This window comes from Pelophylax lessonae (genome assembly GCF_965119305.1).
Source record: "Pelophylax lessonae genome assembly, chromosome: 1".
NCBI classification, from domain to species: domain Eukaryota; kingdom Metazoa; phylum Chordata; class Amphibia; order Anura; family Ranidae; genus Pelophylax; species Pelophylax lessonae.
The window spans coordinates 407164509-407188568 of record NC_138768.1 but is presented as its reverse complement, the minus strand read 5'-3'; the positions used below and the strand labels follow the sequence as shown (position 1 = coordinate 407188568).

At 46.6% G+C, this 24060-nt stretch overlaps 1 protein-coding gene across 2 annotated transcripts in view; it reads left to right on the top strand.

Moving 5' to 3' along the window:
- The window catches only part of SLC44A1 (solute carrier family 44 member 1), a 294253-nt gene that overhangs the window by 249522 nt on the left and 20671 nt on the right, over positions 1-24060 (top strand). The gene's annotated exons all lie outside the window — the stretch shown is intronic.

The window sequence follows — 24060 nt, the reverse complement described above, 5'->3', positions numbered from 1 at the left end:
GAACTGCCAGAGGTGCGGATGCGATGCGGGATCACGCTGCATATTCACAGCGTTCCCGCATCGCACAAATGTGAACCGGGACTTAAGGCCATTTATTGTACTAAACAACAGATAAAAAGATATACCAATCCCCTTGAAAACTACTGTACCTGTCACCTGGGACCATTGTGAGTGACACTAATGGTGCTTTTTCCATTATTAAAAAAAAAAAAAAAACACTGGAGACTGCATCAGGTTTTCTGCCAAGCAGCAACATTATTTTGTATGTCAAGATTGTTCAATACTGGATGCTCTGATACCAAATCTGAATTTTCTATTAGTTTGTATTTCTCATCTGACCTTATACGTTTAGTAACTGTGGTTTCAATGTGCTTCTTGATGAGATATTAACCTGTCCATTAACCACTTTACCACCGGAGGATTTTCCTGCTAAAAGACCAGGGGGTTTTTTGCGATTTTTTACTGCGTGACTTTAACGGACAATTGCGCGGTCGTGCGACGCTGTACCTAAACGAATTTCACGTCCTTTTTTTCCCACAAACAGAGCTTTCTTTTGGTGGTATTTGATCACCTGTGCGATTTTTTGATCACGCGCTATAAACAAAAAAAGAGTGTAATTTTTGCAAAAACAACAATATTTTTCACTTTTTTTTATATGAAATTCCCCCCAAAAAAATGTAAAAATCAAAATTTTTTAACATTTTCGTCCAATTTGTTTTACGCTACCTATGTTTGGTAAAAAAAATCGCAAAAAGCGTATTTTGATTGGTTTGCGCAAAAGTTATCGCGTTTACTAACAAAGGGAAAGATTTTTGTCATTTTTGGTGTTTTTTTTTTTAACGAGTAATGGCGGCGATCTGCGATTTTTTTTTTGCGGTACTGCGACATTGCGGCGGACAGATCGGACCCTTGACTGACATTTTTGACACTTTTGGGGGTACCAGTGACATTACTGCAGTAATCAGTGCTATATATATGCACTGTTACTGCAAAAATGACACTGGCAGGGAAGGGGTTAACAGTATTGGACAGGGAGGGGTTAAGTGTGTCCTAGGGGCGTGATTCTAACTGTGCAGGGACAGGTCTACTAGTGTAAAAACAAAGATCAACAGTTCTACATAGTAGAACTGTCTGATCTTTACTTTTACACAGGGAGAACTGACAGGCGGCTTGTTTACATAAGCCGCTCTGTCTTTCTCCCGCTGTACCGGCGATCGTAGTGTGACCGGCGGACATCGGGTCCGCTAGTCACACTCCCGCACTCCTCCGTGAACGAGCCGAGGCGGGCGCGCGCCCGCCTGCTATTGGCTCTAGAAGGAGTGACAGGCGAGCGACGTAGACCTACGTCACTCTGCCTGGCCGGGGCCGACTGCCGCAGTAAATATACTGTGCGCAGTCGGCAACCGGTGTGAGGTAGTGGTAACATGTTTAATTTTTCTGATGGCAGGGAGGCATTTGGTATATGTTTGCCTGTAATCCTGCAAAGTAAGGTGCTTAAAGTTTATGACTAGCTAAAACATTTTTTCCTTTTGGATGGGGAGGGGAAGGATTTGAAATACTGCCAAACTTTACTGCAATGTGGGGCTCCGTCAGAGAGATTTCCCCTCAGATTCTTTCAATGTGGTTTCCCCAGACAAGAAGTGAGGTAAATCTGCAAAATGGACACAAACTGCAATAACATGCTGGCATAGGGTTTAATGTCCCCCTACTCTAATAAACAAAAAGCATTTTCAAGTAGAAGTTCACCCTAAAACTAAATGATCTAAATCTACTTGCATCCACAATCTGACTAACCCATCTAGCACTGTAAAGAAGAAATTGCTTTACATACCTTTTCTGAAGCCGCTCTGGTCTCGTCCCATGCTGAGCTGTCAGCGGCGGCTTCTCTGTGTGGGAGTGTGCAGAAGAGGCAGCTGACAACGGAAGCTCCATAGTAACTCTATGGGTGACGTCTCTTCACAGGCATTTTCCAGCCATTGTCAGCTGTCTCCTGCACAGAGCTTCCACCAATGAACACCAGTTAACCTTCAGAAAAGGTATGTATAGCAAATTTTTAAAGTAGATTTAAAAATTTTTGTTTTAGGGTGAACTTCCACTTAATTTTTGCCTATATTTGATATTAGAGTGTTTCAGATGTGATTTGCCGAAAATCCTTTCTGCATAGTAAAAAGGACTGCCAACCAATAGATAACTTTATTGGCAGGAAAGGGATATCACAAATGTTGGATTTCATGATTTGGGCATTTCACGATACATCCAGTAGAGGATTGAGTTTTTTTCATTTCTGGTGGTTTTCTCATTTGGGCAAATGTTCTAGTGTTTACATTTTGCTGTAATCTCATCAGTCATACTCTGCAGAGAAAAGCTGCTGTGCTCTCCTTACTTTTTACCTCTCTCTGCCTGTGTCCTTCCCCCTGTGCTATACAAAAATCAGCAGCTGCAGGATGCCGTTCAACAGAGAGTACAGTATCTGCTGTGCTCTAAATGTCCTGTCTCTCAATGCCTGTGTCCTTCCCTCTGTGTTATTCAGGAACCATCATGCAAAACCAAAAAGAGATCTGCTGTGCTTAGCGTACAAATTGATATGTGACAACAGCAACACTTAAATATCAGAATACTAAATATAAAAATACACTTCTCACTAAATAGGTGTGCTGTCACTTTAAGGTGCTATTTATAACAATTTAGATACAACAATGTATTAATAAAATGAGTGCAAAAATATGAAGGAAATTAGGAATAATAACAATCAAAGATCAATAAAAAGTCCATATATGTGAAATATAGTGCAAAAAGTCCCTAAGTTGACAATATCGAACTGCGAATAAGTGCTCTCCAAGTGAATGACACCAGTGCTCACAGGATCCTTATCAGATGAAGAGATAAAGCCACAATATGCTCAAGGGCATTTCAGGTTTGATATGGCTCCAGACAGATGGAAAGGCCGAAACATATAGAGATCAAATGCACCTCGTAGTAACCCAGCCACAATATCTCCCAACAGCTACTCAGGTCTGCTATGATTCCAATCATATGGCATATGAGACAGACAGAAAAAAAGGCAAACTCATAGTGCAGCAAATCTCAAAGGATAAGTTCACCTTTGGGAACATGTTACATGTTCCACCTGCAAAAAAATATGCACGTATATATTTATTTTTTTAAAGAAGTGAACTTATTTTTAAAAGTGAAGTTTGGGTTTCATTAAAAAAAAAAATTATGCTTGCCTAGGCGGATGCAGCAGTGATCCCATGCTGCATCTTTCTGTGCCTCTTGAGAACTGGGTGCTCAAAGACCGCTGATCGCTCAGTTTTCAGTCTTCACTGAGCAGAGAGCCAGTGACTGTCAGTCAGCGGCTCTCTGCTCTGCCCTTCCACTGTTCACTGGAGCGCTGGGCTGTGGTGGGGAGCAGGAACGGCTGGCTCAGTCTCCCAGCGACTGTAAAGTTGGGATCTTTCCCAAGCCTTGACCAGCTGAGTGACGTCAGCTGAAAATAAGTCACAGGAGTGCAGAATGAACTGCACTCCTCTGACCTACAAGAGAAGTATAGCCGAAATAGCTTTGATCATACTTCTTTAAAATCATAAAAATGTATTTCGGTAATCCACTTACATGAGGTAAATGGGAAAATTGCAGTATACAGAAACCAAGATGGCGCCACAAGCTTTGACTTCTCTAGGCTTTTGAGGTCATCTTGGTCTCTGTATTCTGCTATTTTCCCATTTACCTCATGTGAGTGGTAAACAAAGTTGCAGTTTTTCTGTCTTTACCTCCTATGCTATATGAATGGAGCCATAGCAGACCTGAGTAGCTGTTGGAGATATTGTGACTTGGTCACCACAAAAAGCATTTGAGGTCTATATGTTGCAGTCTTTCCATCTGTCTGGAGCCATATCAAACCTGAATTGCCGATGGAAATATTGTGACTGTATCACAGAAAGAAACATCTGCAGGATGCTGTTCAGCAGAGAATACCTGCTGTGCCCTGGATGTCCTGCCTCTCTCTGCCTATGGCCTTCCCCCTGTGTTATATAGAAACCAGCAGCTTCAAGATGCTGTGCAGCAAAGAATAGCTGCTGTGCTCACAATTCAGAATCAAGTATAGAATATGTTTTCATAATAAAATAGGTAGTCTCTAAAGAATATATTCACAACAACCAAAATACTGTGACTTTTTCTAGCTGAATCTACACGTTTTTATGTCACCTGTACTAGAAACTTGATTACAATGACCTAGTTAGAAATTTGCTATTTGAAATGTTCATGGGCAGTTTGCTGGTCACAAGCCTTGCTGTATATTCAACGTTTTTTGTATTTATACTTCTGCAATCTCCCGATTTACCGTAAAGTTCAATTTAGGAATGAAAGAAAAAACAAATGTATTTAGGCTGACGTGAAGAGCCCTTGTCACAAATGCCTCTTCAGTAACAAATGATGCTGTTGTGTTTGAAGACCAAAGCTTACAAAAGGCATTTTATATTGTTTTTCTTTCCACGGTGCATGAATCACAAATGATGAGTAAACCAGGCTGCCATGAACTGACACTGACATTTGTCAAATGGTCTAGTGTTCCCGGTATAAGGAGCTAGGTGATAAATGCTATGGCCCAAGTAGTAAATCAATGTTGCTATGCTGCAATGTTGTGGAAATCCACTTTTCATGTGTATTTAACTCTTTCAAGGAGTTTTTTTTTTTCCTCCTAAAGGGCACCTTAATCAGCATGTAGTCATAGTATACATGAATCTACCTAATGCAGAGGTTTGTTTTCTACTGTAGTTCAATATGTAGTTAATCAATAAATATTTTTTTAAATTGGCCATTTGAACTCCACTCAAACACCTAGCTTGTGCCATGAACTGAAATAAAGGAGCAAAAGTACTTCACCAGCAAAGGGCTGCATGTTTATGGCTCATCGAAAAAAAAAAAATGTATTTTTTGGTAACACAAACCCTGTTGTTTTTAAAATGAGTCTTTTTTTATTTTATTAATCCTATAGTGGTGATTCTGTGATAAACTACATGATTCACAGACAGTCTGCCACACTGCAAGGGTAAAATGCTTGTTATGTCTTCGGGGTAGAGCAAGAGGCAGTATTACTTACCCTAATTCCTCCTCCTTTACTGTCCTCTTCTGCCCAAAGCTCCGGTCTGTGGGTACTTCCTTGGTTCCAGCACTTACGGTGCAGGGCTGTTAACCCTGCATCATACAGAGAGGGAAGGAGTGTGCAACTGTGGTTGTGAGCAGCTTAGAGAGGAGGCTGCAGTGGCCTGGTCACACCACTGGAGGGAGCCCCCTGGAGTGTGGAATAAGGTCGGTAGATTTTCCAGAATGAGGTTATTAAGACTTATTACGTAATCCCTAGACATAACATAGCTGAGCCCACTGCAAGGGATTTTGACTCTCATAAAAGGAATTATTTAGTGCGACACATCATTTGGCAGTAAAAAAAAAAAAAAAAAAAAAGAAAGAAAAGAAAATTGTTAGTGGTGTTTAAAATATTAGCTTTCATATTGGAATTTGTTGCTATGAGTAACTGGCTGATACACTAGATTTATTCACGCTACCAGTCAAATATTTGTTTAATTCCCAGTTTAAAGCACCATTTGTCCAGTTTTTTTCTGGAAATGTAAGCAGTTCAAGTCCAGTGCATAACATGAAATGAAAGAAATATAAGTAGTAAACTGCCAGTTAAATTACCAAACACTAAAAGATCATTTAGATTTTTTGAGGGGCAAATAAAGGGTTAACTTACAACTTTTTTGTATCAACTGTATTAACCACTTAAGGACCAGGCTTATTTCTGACACTTGTTGTTTACAAGTTAAAATCAGTAAATTTTTGCTAGAAATTACTTGGAACCCCCAAACATTATATATATATTTTTAGCAGAGACCCTAGAGAATAAAATGGGGATCGTTGCAATACTTTGTCACATCGTATTTGCACAGCGGTCTTACAAACTCAATTTTTTTGGTCCCCTTTAACCACTTCTGGACCGGAAGGTTTTTACCCCATTAATGACCAGGCCATTTTTTGCAATACGGCACTGCGTTACTTTAACGGAAAATTGCACGATCTTACACTAATAAAAATGTATGTCCGTTTTTTTACCCACAAATAGAGCTTTCTTTTGGTGGTATTTGATCACCACTGCAATTTTTTTTTTTTTTTAGTTTTAAACACAAAAAAAAAAAAGAGCGACAATTGAAAATATATATATTTCTCTTTCGTTCATTGACAGACACAGCTCCTGATCTTCATAACCATTGGGTTATACTGCCCCCTACAGGAGTAGGACACTAGGCAGAAAAAAATCTGGCTATGCCTATGGGCAGTCCCAGGGGGTATACTCCCTCTCCTTGCTATAGGTACTTTTTTTCTGCCTAGTCAGGGGTAAGGACCTAATTCCTTGCTGGGGGCTGGCCTGTGAGTTAAACGCCTCATGAGGTCGCATACAACTGGGTCTCGGCCTGAGTCGCAGCATTCCTCCTGACTGACAGCTCCCCCATTTCGATTGTGAGGGGTTCTGTCTGGAGCGGTGCTCACCTGGTTCCTGGTATGGTGAGTAGCTGTCCCCCCTCTCCCCCTGAAGGGTTTTGGAGTGGACGTGGGCCCCTCCTTGGGACAGTAAGACCCCCAGGTTCCCCTCCTTCCCATCAGGCACCCCCCTTTCATCTGTCCCACTAGCCCCCCTCCACTTAAGCTGGGGCTGTGTGGGTGGTCTGGTCCACCTCCTGGGGTGGGAGCAGGGTGCTGTGCTGGCGATAGGGGGCGGGGGGTGCTCCGCTGGCGACCGGACGATTGGCTGTGCAGGGGGGGGTTGTACCTGGTGGGGGCTCCTGCCAGGGCCCTCTGTCCTGCCTGGGTCTGTCCTTGAGGCCAAGGAATCCCTCCTGAGTCCCTAGGAGCCTCGTGGTGCCCCCATTTTGCTGTAGCCTGTATGTCTCTATGCACTGCGACAATGTTTGTGTAGTCCGGGGGCCATTTTGCGGTGGTTTGCGATTGAAAATAGTAGCGGCCATAACAGTGGAGCCCTGTGGGCAGCGATTTCAGCTGTGGGAGCCCCTCCTCATCCCCTGGTGCTGACTCCTGTATCTTTTCACTTCCTGTTCGCCGCAGATGGAGTGAAGACTATCCTGGTGACTGCAGGTTCCTGTTCCTACCGGGTGGTGAGTCTAGTGGGGTTCTCTCCCTCTCTGCTGAGGATCGCTTAGTGCTTGTGCCTGGCGACCAGGTGGTGCTGCCAGCGCGGTGGGGGTTGTCCCTTTGCAGTGTGTTACACTTTTTGTAGGGTCCCCTTGGTGACTCATGGAGTCTTCAGCGCACATCTCCCCAACTGACCCTCTGCGGCTGCGGGGCGCTCCAGGTCCCAACCATCCATCGATGCACTGTTGGCGGTCCTGGAGTCCTTTGTGTCCCGGGTGGAGGTAGTTTTCGGGCGACGGGCTAGCAAAAATCATCCCGCCTTCCCCTGCCTCATCGGTCTCATCAGATCCTGAATTTGATTCGGCTGCCGCGGGCGTAAATCCTCAGATAGTGAGCATGATTCCTCCACATCTGCAACCGCGCACGAAAAGGTGCTGGTGGAAGCACTGATTGTATCTGTTCATGAGACCTTGAAGATGGAGGACGCATCTGCAATGGAGGCGCTGGTTCCCTTTGGCACTCACAAGCCATCCAGAATGGCAAAGGTGTTCCCTTTCCCTGCTTATTTTTACAGAATTGCCGCTAAAGAGTGGGGACAACCAACACATCCCCTTGGGGTCCCTAAGCGATTTACTAGGCCTTACCTCTATGAGGAGTCCCTTATTAAGAAGTGGGCTGTTCCACCGGTGGTGGACCCTCCGGTTTCTTGGTTGAACAAGGTAACCATGATTCCGGTTCAAGAGTCCCTGGCCTTTTAGGGATCTGGCTGACAGTAAGGAGGAGGTTGTGGCCCGCAGAATGTACACTCTGGCTGGTTCGGCACTAAGGCCGGTATTCACCGTTGCTCTGGTGTCGCAAACTCTGAACGAGTGGGCTAAGCTTTTACGCCGTGACCTAAAGCAGTGTTTCTCAACTCTGGTCCTCAGGGCACACTAACAGGCCAGGTTTGCAAGAAAGCTTAAATACATCACAGGTGATATCATTTGCTGCTCAGCGATTGCAGTAGTCTAGTCTGGGGTCAGTATTGTCTGATTTTCGCCTTCCCTCCCCTCAAGCTTCTGCCAAGACTTCTACGCAGGATCGAGGCAAAGGCATTCCGGTCATCTTAGTGGCTCCAGACTGGCCTCGTCCGGCTTGGTATGCCGATCTGGTGCGGCTGGTCGCCGATGTTCCTTGGAAGCTTCCTCTCAGGGAGGATCTGCTGACCCAAGGACCAATCTGCCATTCTACTTTACAGTCGCTGGCTTTGACGGCTTGGCTGTTGAACGCCAGGTACTGATGGATAGAAGTGATTCCAACACTGTTAAAAGCTAGGAAATCTACTTCTAGGAAGATCTACCACTGTACATGGAAGACGTACATTGCGTGGTGTGAGTCTATTGGGGTTCATCCTCACTCCTTCTCGATGGCTCGGATTTTGACCTTCCTTCAATGGGGGGGTTGAACAGAAATTGGCCTGGATTGCCATCAAGGGCCAGGTGTCGGCCTTGGCGGCCTTCTTCCAACAACCTTGGCCACATATTTTATAATCAGGCAGACTAACCTGGACCTCTGACCCTGTACGGGTCTTTGGAATTCATGGGCTTTCTTTTTAAACACATTTTCTCTAGCGCTCATCGACAGACGTAGTCCTCGGTGATACACCACCTTCGGGTTATGTTACCTCCGCAGGAGCAGGACTAGACAGGAAATTAAAAAGCTCTGGCCACACCCTAGGGGCAGTCCCAGAGGGTATATCCTCTCTCTCTCTGCCTCAACAAATCAGTTATTTTCTGTCTAGTTAGGAGTAAGGACCTAGACACCTTGCTGGGATCTTAGGTCCTGGCAAGAATTTTTTCTTAAAGCATTTTTTAGACAGCTTTTTTCTCCAGTGTTCCTGTGAGATCTTCAAGCAAGAAAGCTGAACTGGGCGACGGGCTGGATGTTGAGATCCGGTGGTCACCCCAGTTCAGCCTACGAGCGCGTGCAGGCCATAGCTCCGCGCTGGGTCGGCCGCGACAAAGTCCCATTAAAGGACTGTCCACGCGAGTTAAACGTCTCGCCGAAACGCCTAAGACCATGAGTCATGGCGTCCGTATCGGTCGACAGCCCTCCCGCCCCGGTGGAGAGGGGTACTGTCAGGAGTTGGTGCCCGCCTGGTTCCGGTATGGTGAGTAGTATGTTCCCCCTTTTTCCCTGACGAGTTTTGTGGTGAACGCGGGCCCCTCTCTGTATGGTAAGAAAGAGTCCTTTCTATCCTATAACATGTCACAAATCCTCCTACTTTGAGTGTGATTTATGTGTGCAAAAGCCAGGAGGCTTGGCTTGGGAGCTAACAATCTATTGTATACATGTTTTAAAGATGTAATCTGTGGCATTCTGGGAATCTTATGGGTTAAGTATAAGCTACCTACCAGTCAGAAGCCACGGACATGTAGACTGCCTTCCAAATCAGATCTCCAGCTATTAGCAGGCCTCCCGAACGGCCACGCGGTCCGCCAGGGCCGGTACCGCCAACCACGCCATATCCCCATGCAGAGAGAGTGTTGTGTGCCCTGCAGCACACCGCTATTCAGTTTAGGCCGCCGCCATTTTTTTTGCTGGATCGCACGAGCCGCCATTTTGGCGTAGCCTCGTGTCTCCAGCATGGGGGCGGCCATGTTTGAGGTGATCCTACACCTCGTGGAGCTTGGGGGAGGCGCCGGAAGGCGTGCAGAGGGGCGGAGCCGCCTCCTTTCTTCCTGGGCAGCCAGCCAAAAGACTTCCTGTTTGTCAAGACAGCGCTGTAAGCTGTTGCAGTTTAACTCTGAGCATCAAGTGGTGAGCCTGGGGGTCTATCTCTCTCTCTCTCGATCGATAGGGATCCCTAAGCAGGTAACACTAAGGGGCTTTTTGTGGCGCTGGGGGTCAGAAAAGAAAAAAAAAAAAAGTTTTTTTCTTTACTTTTGAATTATATTATCCAGGAAGTAACTGGAGTTATATGGACCCTGCCACACATATTCCCCCACCTGTTTCCCTCGAGGGGGCCTCGGGACCCGCCGGTGCACAGAGTATAGAGTCATTTACAGCAATTTTGGAGTCTATGGTGGCTCGGGTGGAGGCGGCCTGTCAGGGACGGGGGTCAAGGAAGCGACCCCCGCCTACCCCTATACCATCTGACACCTCTGACTCAGATTCAGAGATGGTCACGGCAGTTGCAGGTTCCTCTGCAAGGGCTGTTATCCCAGGTAAAGCCCCCTCAGACAGTGAGGAGGACGCTTCTTCTCTTGCTATAATTCAGGAAGAAGCAATGGTGGACGCACTAGTTGTGGCAGTGCAAGAAACCTTAAAACTTGAGGCTTTACCGGCAGAGGCAACTGAAACAGAGAGGCCTTTTGGGACTAATAAGCCCATCAAGACGGCGAAGGCTTTTCCTGTACCTAAATGTTTTGGTAATCAGATTAAAGGAGAATGGGAGCATTCTAAACGTACCTTTACTATTTCCAAGCGTATTGCTAGACGCTATCCGTTTGAGGAATCCATCATTAAGAAATGGACGGTACCACCAGTCGTGGATCCGCCTATTTCCAGGCTGAATAAAGCCACGGTTATTCCAGTGGAGGACACTTCGTCCTTTAAGGATCCGGTGGATCGAAAGATAGAAGCAGAGTCCCGCACTATCTTTTCTCTGATAGGGTCAGCATTTAGACCAGTAATCGTTATTGGTCTAGTTTCCCAGACACTTACGGAATGGGCGAAAATGGTACGCCAAGATCTTAGGGGAAAAGATATTCCCCAGGAGACATCTGATTTGATGGAACAGATCATACAAGGGCTACGGTTTATCTGTGACGCAGCCTTGGACACTACTCCCCTATTAGGGCATGCATCTAAGTTAGCAGTGATCCTCAGACGTGTGCTGTGGTTAAAATGCTGGTCAGCTGACCTAGGTTCCAAAAAGACCTTGACCAATCTCCCCTTTCAGGGGAATCGTCTATTTGGAGCCAACCTAGATGAAATCATTAAGGATGCCACTGGGGGCAAGAGCACTTTTTTGCCACAGGCTGCAAAAGCTAAGGGACCTCGCAACAAGCGAGGACCTTTCTTTACCGCCCATAAAGGGCGCCCGGCTGGTACTAGCGGGAAAGGCAAGACTCCTCCAGGAGGGTTCAAGAAGGGGACCAACCCAGCCAAACCCGAAGCAAAGGAGTACACAGCCTGAAGGTGCGCCCCCACCCGGTTTCAGGGTGGGGGGACGTTTTCACCGGTATTCAGGACATTAGATCGAGCATCAACCACTACTACCGGTGCGATTCTTCCCTTCCAACATTTAAGTACCACAGGAAGCGGTAGTTACCGTTCCCTGAAAAGATCTTTTCCTTTACCTTTTCCTAAGATTAGTCCCGATACCTCACAGGAATCGGATCTGGTTGACCAGATAGGCCAAGTAGCCTCTAGTCGGGTGACTTCGGTCCCTGAGGTTCAACCAGAAAAGATCACCTTTCCTGATAACTATCAGGTATCTGATAAATGTGTGGGTCGCAGACGTTCCGTGGGAACTTCGTCTCAGGGAGTGTCTGTGGTCTCAAGGACCAATTTACCTTCGTGCTTTACAGTCGCTGGTTTTAATGGCCTGGCCATTGAGACCCAAGTACTGAAGGACAGAGGTTTGTCTACTTCAGTCATTCCTACCCTTATTAAAGCAAGGAAAGCGACTTCCAGCCATCAAGGGTCAAGTTTCAGCATTAGCAATCTTCTTTCAGAAGCCTTTAGCTACCAAATCCTTGGTGCGGAATTTCATCCAGGGGGTGCGGCACCTGGCTCCTCCAGTCCGCGCGCCCTTACCGCCCTGGGATCTTAATTTGGTTTTGTCGGTTCTACAGAAACCTCCCTTTGAAAACATCAGGGAGATTCCCTTGCTTACTTTATCCCAGAAGGTGGCCTTCTTGGTGGCTATTACTTCTGCTCGCAGGGTGTCAGAACTGGCTGCATTATCATGCCAGTCCCCATACCTAGTGATTCATAGGGATAAGGTAGTACTTCATCCTAAGCCATCTTTTCTTCCTAAGGTGGTTTCAGATTTTCATCTGAATGAAGATATTGTACTACCTTCCTTGTGTCCTCAGCCCAAGCATCATCGGGAACATGCGTTGCATTCCTTAGATGTGGTTCGGGCAATCAGGGTATACCTGAAAGCTACGGAATCATTCCGTAAGACGGATTCACTTTTTGTGATCACGGATGGCCCCAGAAAGGGTTTGCCTGCATCTGCCGCGACCATTGCCAAATGGATTAGACAAACGGTGGTACAGGCTTATTCTATTAAGGGTCAGAGTCCTCCGTTCCCTGTTAGGGCGCACTCCACTCGAGCGCTCAGTACTTCCTGGGCCTTTCGCCATCAGGCGTCAGTGGTCCAGGTATGTAAGGCGGCCACCTGGTCGTCGGTACATACCTTTACAAAATTCTATAAAATTGATGTGACGGCATCGGCGGATGCCTCATTTGGCCGCAAGGTTTTGCAGGCCGCAATTTGAGGAGACCGGTGGTCTACCTCGAGGGTTTTTTTCTGTTTGAAAAAAAAAAAAAAAAAATTGTTTTCTCTTTTTTTGGTTGAGTCTCATCATTAAGGATGAGCATTGTAAACTTCTAGTTGGCACCGGTTGGGCCTTCTAGATTGGGATTTGATTTCCATTTTCCCACCCCTCAGTTGTGATACTGCTCTGGGACGTCCCGAAGGTGGTGTATCACCGAGGACTACGTCTGTCGATGAGCGCTAGAGAAAAATGGATTTTTGTAAAATCTTACCGTAAAATCCTTTTCTCTTAGCTCATCGACAGACGTAGTCCCCGCCCCTCTGTTTTGGAGTTGGGTTGGGTTAAATTCTCTAAGCACTGCTTTTTCACATAACTGATTTGTTGAGGCAGAGAGAGAGAGGATATACCCTCTGGGACTGCCCCTAGGGTGTGGCCAGAGCTTTTTAATTTCCTGTCTAGTCCTGCTCCTGCGGAGGTAACATAACCCGAAGGTGGTGTATCACCGAGGACTACGTCTGTCGATGAGCTAAGAGAAAAGGATTTTACGGTAAGATTTTACAAAAATCCATTTTTTTTCTTGCTGAACCTGCTATATTGGATCTGTAAGTAGCTCATATATATATTAGACAATTTCCTATTAGTACCTTGTTTACTATCCAAATGTTATTATCAGGTCTTAACCCTAACGGCTTCCCTATCCCCCTCTGCGGGAGGCCTATCACGGCAGGGTCTGTGCGTTTATCAGGGGCTCCTGGCTCCCTGGTTCGGGCTCATACATCCCTGTCTTCACAATATATGTTCCACACCACAGGTATGGACCATTTCTTTTCCATCTCCTTAGACTTTGCGGAGTATTTTGCAGGAGTTTGCATTGGCATTATTTATTGGTGTGTGCGACAATGTTCTTTATCTGTTCAAATTAACTACAGTATACTGATTATGTATGTTTATTTGATAGTGGGATTTCCAGTTACGCTTATTTTCTGAAGAAGCCTTTCCGGCAAAACCGTTTAAAGTTTTTGTAAAGTATAATGGACCAATATATGTAATATGTCCTCATTCAGCATATTTTTATCTGTACAAGCTTTTTACAGTTTTTGATATCCAATTAAAAAATGTAATTATTTTATTATATAGTTCAGCTTGTTTTGCTGTATATTTAACTGCAGTATTTTGGGCACCTATAAAGTCCAAATTTCCCATGTTGTTTGTTTGTCTATTCAGGGATGTTGGTGCCGCCCAAGGTCTAGCTTGTTGGCCCCATCTACCACTTTCTTTTTTATCTGATTTTCATTTGAATGAAGACATTGTGTTACCTTCCCTGTGTCCCAGGCCAAAACTCCTGAAGGAAATTGCATTGCATGCCTTGGATGTGGTCCGGGCAATTAGGGTGTACCTGGCAGCTACGAGTCTTTTAGGAAGTCAGACTCGCTATTTGTGCTCACGGATGGGCCTCGGAAAGGGTTGTCTGCTTAATCTGCGACCAATTCCAGATGGATCAGACAGATGGTGATTCAGGCCTATTCCTTCAAGGGTCAGGTTCCTCCTTTCCCTGTCAAGTCACAGTCTACTCAGGCGCTCAGTGCTTCTTGGGCATTCCGTCATCAGGCATCAGTGACGCAGGTTTGCAAGGCGGCCACCTGGTCGTCGGTGCACATTTTCACAAAGTTCTATAAAGTGGATATGTTGGCATCTGCAGATGTTTCTTTTGCCCGCAAGGTTTTGCAAGCTGCTGTTTAGAGGACTTGATCCTCTTTGAGGGTGTATTGTTTTTGTCAGGTGGGCTCCTGTTGTTTTGGTTGAGCTCCTGTTGCCTGGTTGGCTACCGTTTAGCCTTGGGAATTTTTTTGCTGTTTACTGTTCCCACCCCTCATGTTTAACACTGCTTTGGGACGTCCCAATGGTTATAAAGATCAGGAGCTGTGTCCGTCAATGAACAAAAGAGAAAATGGGATTTTTTGTCTTACTGTAAAATTTGTTTCTCTGATGTTCGTTGACGGACACAGCATCCATCCCTCTGTGGAGTTCTAATTCTTCTGACACTGCTTGTAACAAAACGGAGTACCTATAGCAGGGAGAGGGAGTATACCCCCTGTGACTGCCCATAGGAGTAGCCAGATTATTTTTCTGCCCAGTGTCCTCCACTTGTAGGGGGCAGTGTAACCCAATGGTTATGAAGATCAGGAGCTGAGTCCGTCAATGAACATCAGAGAAATTGATTTTACGGTAAGACAAAAATCACATTTTTTTTACTTTCTGCTATAAAACATTCCGAATGAAAAGAAAAGTAAAAATCATATTTTCATCATTTTAGGCCAATATATATTTTGCAACATATTTTTGATGAAAAAAAAAAATCCCAATAAGTGTATATTGATTGTTTTGCGCAAAAGTTATCGCGTCTACAAACTAGAAGAAAGATTTATGTCATTTTTATTTTTTTACTAGTAATGGCAGCAATTAGCGATTTTTAGCAGGACTGCGGCGGACAGATCGGACATTTAACTGACACTTTACAGTAAATCAGTGCTAAAAAATATTCACTGTTACTATACTAAGGAAACTGGCAGGGAAGGGGTTAACACCAGAGGCGATGAAAGGGTTAAGTGTGTCCCTAGGGGGTGCTTTCTAACTGTGTGGGGGATGGACTTGCTTGATGAACACAGAGACCTGTGTTCCTAAATAGGAGGAACACAGGATCCCTGTGTTCATCAGTGACAGAACAGCGGTCTACCATGTTTACATTTGCAGACTGCCGTTCTGTCTCCATGGGGAGCGAGCGTGGGTGCCCGGCAGACATTGTGTCCCCTGGACCAGCTGATTGGCTAGCCCTGTGGCCAATCAGCATGTTGGCGCGTCCCCACTAGCTGTCTCCCGAAGCGAAGTACAGGTACGCCGTTTTGTGGGACAGAGCCGGCCTGCCGCAGTAAATGTACGGCAGCTGGCTGGCAAGTGGTTAATATGAGATCTGGGGTCCAAAAGACCTCAGATCTCACATCTACACTTAAAAGCAAAAAAAAAAGTATTTTTTTTTTCAGCAAGAAAAAAGGCCCTTTAAGGCCTTTGGGCGGAAGCAACGTATGATGTCGCTTCAGTCCTCCAAGGCCATAGCGTTGAGTCAGGGGCCACCTTGCCCTTACTCAACTTCCTGCCTGGAACACAGAAGGACTGGATTGTTTTCCCCACTACCGACTGCTCCAGTAAGCAAAGAAAACGACCAGGAGGGGGGGGGGGGGGGGGGAGACACCTCTCCAGCTGCCCATAAAAATGATCCCACAACGAATACGCTGGGATCACTTTTATGTGAAATAGGACCGCCTGTCGTGTAAGAAAATACTGGGGTTAAGGCAGTTATCTGCTGCTATACCACCGGTATCTAACGTCAAAGTGCCGATGTAAAACTGCGGCGGGCGGTGTGGGAAAGGTTAAAGCAAGTCTTGATATGTATCTAAAGCATATACTCTTCAGTTCATCGACAGGGTCAGTGCTCCATAAATCATAACTAAATGGTTATAGCACCTTCTACAGGAGTAGTACTAGGTAGAACAAAACACTTGGCCATGGGCCGTCCTCAGCTGGTATATGACCCCTTATCTGCTATAGGTATTCAGTTTGTAAAGACCTAGGCTCCCTGTTGGGATCTCTTGGTCCTAGCAATTATTTTCTCCTTCTGTGCATCTTTTTGCTTTTTCTCTTGGAAGATCTACAATCAACTGCTTGGCTGGGCAACGGGCTGGATAATCTAGATCCAGTGGTCTCCCCAGTCCGGCCAGCAATCGCATGCAGACCGCAGCTATGCGCTAGGCTGGCCACGACATAGCCTTACGGACAGAGGCCAGCCAGCGAGTTAAATGTCTCACAGGGTCATATACAACCGGGCGGTGGTCCAAGTCACAGCGCACCCTTGGCCAACAGCTCCCCCACTTCGGTGGCGAGGAGTTCTGTCTGGAGCGTCACCCGCACCATGATGCGTTATGTATAATCCCCCCACTCCCCATAGTGTATGGTTTAGGGTGGATGTGGGTACCCTCCAGGGATGGTTGGGCTTGCCTGCAAATTCCCTCCTCCCATCCTAAAATCCCTCAGTTAAGCTGGGTTCCCCTCCCTTGTTCCCCGATCCCTAAGTCTGGTGTAGATCCCAATGCAGAGTGTGCAGCGAGGACTCCTGGGTGTCTCCCCTCTATCCACTCTTTGTGAGGCTCATGTGGTGATGTATGCCCTGCCTTAGCAGTATGGGGAGCAATATCTGAAATCTGGGGGGGTCCCAATGGAGAGGGCGCAGTGGAGACCCCTGGATGTATGTCCTAGCCTGAGCAGTATGGAGTGAAGTACCTTGGGGGTCCCAGTGCAGAGGGAACAGCGGTGCAGAGGGCGCAGAAGAGTCCCCTGGGTGTATGTCCTGCCTTGAGCAGTATAGAGTGCAGTACCTTGGGGTCCCAGTGCAGAGGGCGCAGCGGTGCAGAGGTCTCAGGTGTGAATGGGGAGAGGGTGTGTTAAATTTGCGGTTATCACTCTCACTCTCTCATACTGGTCACTGGAAGTTCAACATGGCACCTCATGGCAAAGAACTCTCTGAGGATCTGAAAAAAATAATTGTTGCTCTACATAAAGATGGCCTAGGCTATAAGAAGATTGCCAAGACCCTGAAGCTAAGCTGCAGCACGGTGGCCAAGACCATGCAGCGGTTTACCAGGACAGGTTCCACTCAGAACAAGCCTTGCCATGGTTGACCAAAGAAGTTGAGTGCACGTGCTCAGCATCCTATCCAGAGGTTGTCTTAGGAAAATAGACGTATGAGTGCTGCCAGCATTGCGGCAGAGGTTGAAGGGGTCAGCCTGTCAGTGCTCCATACACCATACACCGCACACTGCATCAAATTGGTCTGCATGGCTGTTTTCCCAGAAGGAAGCTTCAACTAAATATGATGCACTAAAAAGGCCCGTAAACAGTTTGCTGAAGACAAGCAGACTAAGGATATGGACTACTGGAGACCAAGATAAACTTATTTGGTTCAGATGGTGTCAAGCGTGTGTGGTGGCAACCAGGGTGAGGAGTACAAAGACAAGTGTTCCTTGCCTACAGTCAAGCATCGTAGTGGGAGTGTCATGATCTGGAGCTGCATGAGTGCTGCAGGCACTGGGGAGCTACACAGTTCATTGAGGGAACCATTAATTCCCACATGTGCTGTGACATACTGACACAGAGCATGATCCCCTCCCTTCGGAGACACACCACTGCCTTGCTAAAGAATCTGAGGGTAAAGGTGATGGACTGGCCAAGCATGTCTCCAGACCTAAACCCTATTTAGCAACTGTGGGGCATCCTCAAACGATAGGTGGAGGAGCGCAAAGTATCGAACATCCACCAGCTCCATGATGTCGTCATGGGAGTGGAAGAGGACTCCAGTGGCAACCTGTGAAGCTCTGGTGAACTTCATGCACACAAGGGTTAAGGCAGTGCTGGAAAATAATGGTGGCCAAACAAAATATTGACACTTTGGGCCCAATTTGGACATTTTCACTTAGGAGTGTACTCACTTTTTTGTTGCCAGTGGTTTAGACCTTATTGGCTGTGTGATTATTTTGAGAGAACTGCAAATTTACACGGTTATACAAGCTGTACACTCACTACTTTACATTGTAGCAAAGTGTAATTTTTCCAGTGTTGTCACATAAAAAGATATAATACATTTTTTACAAAAATGTGAGGGATGTACTCACTTTTGTGAGATACTGTATAAACTGGATGACACTCATGGCAGTTGCTGGGTCCAAATTTCGGTGCTCCTTCAGCTGCTAGTGGCGAGTCCTTGGGGGTCTCTGTCTCTCTCTCTCCAATAGGTGCCCTGAGATTTGGGGATCCATAGTAGTGCCAAAAACTTTTTGTGCTGCAGTGTCTTCCTTATCTTATGGAGCCTCAGGGTCACATCTCCCCCACTTACCCCCTCATGGAGGCGCCGGGTCCCTCGGAACATCAGCTTCCCATTGCTGCGCTGACGACGGTCCTACAGTCCTTGGTATCCCCAGTGGAAGTGGCCTGTGGACAAAGGCCGAGGAGGAAGTGTCCCCTGCCTTCCCCTGCTCAGTCTGTCTCATCTGATTCTGAGCCTGGGGCCGCCGTGGATGTAGCCCATCCAGTGGAACTTGGTATGCCCCCTGATTTGTCCGATAGTGTGGATGATTCCTCCACGGTTGCAGCAGTGAATGAGAAAACACTGGTGGAAGCACTTATTACTGCAGTGCTTGAGACTTTTAAAAATGGAGAATGTGGCTGATGTGGCCACAGGTGTGGCTGTCTTTTTGTACACGCAAGTCACCTCGTACAGCGAAGGCGTTTCCTTATCTTCCTTATTTTGACAGATTTACCTATAAGGAGTGGGGGCAACCAAAGCAGCCCTGTGTGGTCCACAAACGTTTCTCAGTATGTTACCCCTTTGATGAATAACTTTTTTAAAAAAAGTGGACTAATCTACTAGTGGTGGACCCTCCTGTTTCCAGGTTGAATAAAGCAACCATGATCTCAGTAGAGGATTCCCCATACTTTAAAGACCCAGCTGACAGGAATGGAGGCTGTGGCGCGCAGCATGTTTACTATGGCCAGTTCGGCATTGATACTAGTCTTGGTCTCGGCCCTGATGTCTCAGACCCTAACTGAATGGGCCAAACTTTTGCACCAGGATCTGGGAAATGAGTAGGTTCCTTCTGCTTATGTTGATCTGGCGGACCATTTGGTCCAGGGACTGCAGTTTATTTGTGATGCAGCAAAATAAGCGTATTTTGATTGGTTTGCGCAAAAGTTTTTGCGTTTATTAACTAAGGGAAAGATTTATGTATTTTTTTTTTTAACAAATAATGGCGGAGATCTGCGATTTTTTTCGGGCCTGCGACATTGCGGCGGACAGATCGGACCCTCGACTGACATTTTTGACACTTTTGGCGGTACCAGTGATATTACAACAGTAATCAGTGCTATACATATGCACTGTTACTGTAAAAATGACACTGGCAGGGAAGGGGTTAACTTTTTCAGAGATGCAGGGGTTAAATATGTCCCTAGGGGCGTGCTTCTAACTGTAAAGGGGTGTGGCTTTTCATGTAACCACAGAGACCTACGATCCTACATAGCAGGATCGTATGATCTCTGCTGTTACACCAGGGACAATGACAGTCGGCTTTGTTTACATCAGCCGCCTGTCTTTCTCCCTCTCCATCGGGAGATCGCGAGTCACCGGTTGGACATCGGACCCGCCGGTCACACACGCGGAGATGCAGGGGAACGAGCGAGGACGGGAGCGCGCTCGCCCCCTACAGGCTCCTGGGCTAGCGACGTAGTACTACGTCACTTTGCCCAGGAGGGGCTGACTGCCGCAGTAAATATACTCTGGGCGATCGGCAAGTGGTTAAGAGGGGCTGTTCCCTCTTGAAGGGGTGAGGGGGTTTCTTTTTATTTCAGATGGGCCCCCTGGTGACCCGGTTAGGGCTCTTGTGTTTAGCCTTGGGTTTTTTCCCCACCCCTCATTTTGCTTTTGGCACTGCTTTTGGACGTTCCTATAGTTATGATTTATGGAGCACTGTGTCCATTGATGAACTAAAGAGAAAATGGGATTTTTGTACTCACAAAAAAATCAATTTCTCTGAGTTTGACAGACACAGCACCCACCCCTCTATGGAGTTTTGATACTTCTAATACTGCTTGCTACTAAACTGACTATAGCGGAGAGGGGGTTATATACCAACTGAGGACGGCCCATGGGCGTAGCCAAGTTTTTTGTTCTGCATAGTACTACTCCTGCAGAAGATGATATAACCCTATAGTTATGATTTATGGAGCGCTGTGCCTGTCGAACTCAGAGAAAAGTACAAAAATTCAATTTTCTCTTTCGTTTGACGGACACAGCTCCTCTTCTTGACTATGTGATTATACTGCCCCCTACAGGAGTAGGACACTAGGCAGAAAAGAACTTGACTACGCCTATGGGGCAGTCCAATGGGGGTATACTCCCACTGTCTGCTATAGGTACTCAGTTTTGTTACAGGCAGTGTCAGAACAGAAAAACCCAGCTCCATAGAGGGGTGGGTGCTGTGTCCATCAATGAACATCAGAGAAATGGATTTTAGGGTCAAAATCCCATTTTCTCTTTCGTTCTTTGACGGACACAGCTCCTCATCTTCTTAACAACGTTAAGAACAATTTTTTTCTTCTTTTTTTATTATTCCTGTGAGATCTACAATCACGTGCCGGACTGGGCGACAGACTGGATAATCTAGATCCAGAGGGTCTCTCCAGTTCGGCCAGCGAGCGCGTGCGGACCGCAGCGCCATGCTAGGTCGGCAGCGGCATAGCCCCACTAGACAGAAGCTGGCCTGTGAGTTGAACATCTTGCGAGTGCGCGTACAAAATTGGCTTCGGCCTGAGTCACAGCCTTTCCCCCTGGCCGACAGCACCCACATTACAATGGAGCGGTGGTCTGTCGGGAGCAGCGCCCACCCTGTTTCTGGTGTGGTAAGTAGCTGTCCCCCCTCTACCCCTGGAAGGTTTTGGGGTGGACGTGGGCCCCAGGCTCCCCTCCCTCCCAGTCAGCACCCCCCCCACTTTCTCAGTGGTATTCTGCAGGCCTTTTCTCCCCATCTGCCCACACCCCTTCCCCCCCATGGGGTGGACATACCATTTTATGTCGGTCTGGAGTGTTGAGCTGACGATGAGGGTGGGGAGGGAGCGTGCAGCCGGTGACCAAACGATCAAACCTTGGGAGGGGGAATGGCCTGGTGGGAGCGCCTGCCAGGGCCCTCCTTCCTTTTGGGATCATTTTCTAGCTTCTGGGGCCCCCGGGAGCCACGTGGTGCCGCCATTTTCTTGTAGCCTTTTATGCTACAGATTGGCAGACATGGGTCCCAACAACTGACTGCACTGATGGCGGTCCTGGAGTCCTTGGTCTCCAAAGTAGATTTCGTCCCGGGCGAACAGGCTAGCAAAAAGCGTTCCCCGCCTTCACCTGCTTCCTCTGTCTCATTAGATCCAGAATCTGATTTGGCCGCCGCTGATGCAAGTTACCCTTCGGGGTCTGCATCCACGCACCCTGCATGCTCAGATAGTGAGGATGATTCCTCTGCTCCTCTAGCCACACATGAAAAGGTGCTAGTGGATGCGCTGATTGTATCAGTGCGGGAAACCTTATAGATAGAGGATGCGACTAACGCAGCATCAGAGGCGCAGGTCACCTTTGGCACCCATAGGTCCTCCAAAGCGGCGAAGGTGTTTCCCTTTCCCACCTTATTTTGCAATATTGTCACAAAACAGTGGGGGTTGCACCTTTGCAATCCCTAAGCGTTTTGCAATGCGGTATACCTATGAGGATTCCCTCCTGGAAAAAAAAGTAACAGTTCGTCCGGTAGTGGACTCCCCAGTTTCCAGATTGAATAAAGCCACCAAATCAAATCCCAGTTGAAGAGCCCCCAGTCTTCTTAGACCTGGCTGATTGGAGATCCAAGGTCTTGACCCGCCATATGTTCACTGTGGCTGGTTTGGCACTTAGGCCATTTTTTTCTATTGCCCTGGTGTCGCAAGCTGTGACGGAGTAGGCAAAACTTCTACGCTGAGACCTGGAGGGGGAACAGCTCCCCCCTGCCTTGGTGGAGCTGGCGTATCAGTTGGTCCAAGGGCTACAGTTTGTCTGTGACGCCTCTTGGATGCAGCTCCCTTGATTTCTAGACTGTCTTTCTCAGCAGTGGTCCTGCGGCGTATTATCTGGCTGAAATGCTGGTCTGCGGAACAGGTTTCTAAGAAGGCCTTATCTGATCTTCCATTTGTGGGGGAACGCCTGTTTGGAGCTTCCTTGGAGGACATCATCAAAGGCCTCACAAGGGGAAAAAGTACTCTTCTTCCTCAGGCTTCCAAGGGTAAGGAGTCCCGTTGCAGACGGGGGCCTATTTTGTTTGGCTCACAAGAGGCCATTTCGTCCCTCAGGGTCTCAAGACAAGGAATCTAAGCCCACGTCCGTCGTTCCTTCCAAAGGTCATCTTTGATTTTCATTTGAATGAAGACATCGTGTTGCCCTCCTTGTGTCCCAGGCCTAAGTATCCGAAAGAAATTGCCTTGCATTCCCTGAATGTGGTTCAGGCAATAAGGGTGTACCTGGCAGCTACGGAGAAAGTCTGACTCACTATTTGTCCTCACGGATGGACCTTGCGAAAGGTTAGCTACTTCTGCTGTGACTATTTCCAGATGGATTAGACAGACTGTGGTTCAATCTTATTCCATTAAGGGTCAGGTTCCTCCTTTCCCTGTTAAGGCGCACTCTACTCGGGTGCTTAGTGCCTTTTGGGCCTTCCGTCATCAGGCGTCAGTGATGCAGGTTTGCAAGGCAGCTACCTGGTCGTCTGTGTGCACACATTCACAAAGGTTTAAGGTGGATGTGTTGGCATCTGTGAATGCTTCTTTCGATTGCAAGGATTTGCAGGCTGCTGTTTACAGGACTTGGTCCTCTTTGAGGGTGTTTTAATTTTTTTCAGGTGAGCTCCAGTTTTATGGTAACTCCATGTTACCTGGTTCACTGGTTGGCTATGTTTAGCCTTGGGAAGTATTTTTCTTCTTGCTGGTCCCACCCCTCATGTTTGACACTGCTTTGGGACGTCCCATGTTGTTAAGAAGATGAGGAGCTGTTTTTGACCGTAAAATCCATCTCTCTGATGTTGTTTGACGGACACAGGACCCACCCCTCTATGGAGTTGGGTATTTCTCTTCTGACACTGCCTGTAACAAAACTGAGTACCTATAGCAGAGAGTGGGAGTATACCCCCCTGGGGCTGCCCCATAGGCGTATTCAAGTTCTTTTCTGTCTAGGGTCCTACTCCTGTAGGGGGCAGTATAACCACGTAGCCAAGAAGATGAGGCACTGTGTCCATCAATGAACATCCGAGAAATGGATTTTATGGTATGTCAAAATTCCCATTATTTCATCAATATTTCATTTTACGAATTTGTATATTGCTATCATAAGAGAAAAGGCATTTAACAAAGGAAGCCAGAACAGACCAGTATACCCTAAAACTGTGGGTGAAAGAAAATGCAAAAGTGTCCGTGAGTATGGTTTCTTGGAGGAAGCTTTGACAAGAATAGGACTAGCAGACTCAAACCACAATAAAATCAAAAGATAAGCTTCTGAGAGTCAACACAAGTCTATTTAGCTGTTATACGGTATCTGCAAAAATGGACTACTTTGATAAGTCAAACATTTAGAATAAATTTTCTTAGACCATTTGAAAATCTCAAAGTACGGTTTTATTTGTTTAGTGTGTTAACATGGTGTACACAGAGGCATCAAACTGTGTCAACGGTTTACTTTTTTTTTTATATTTAGAACATTCATACTGAAATTTACAGTTTAATCCCTCAATGTTATCTAAAGTTAAGCTACTAAACAAAG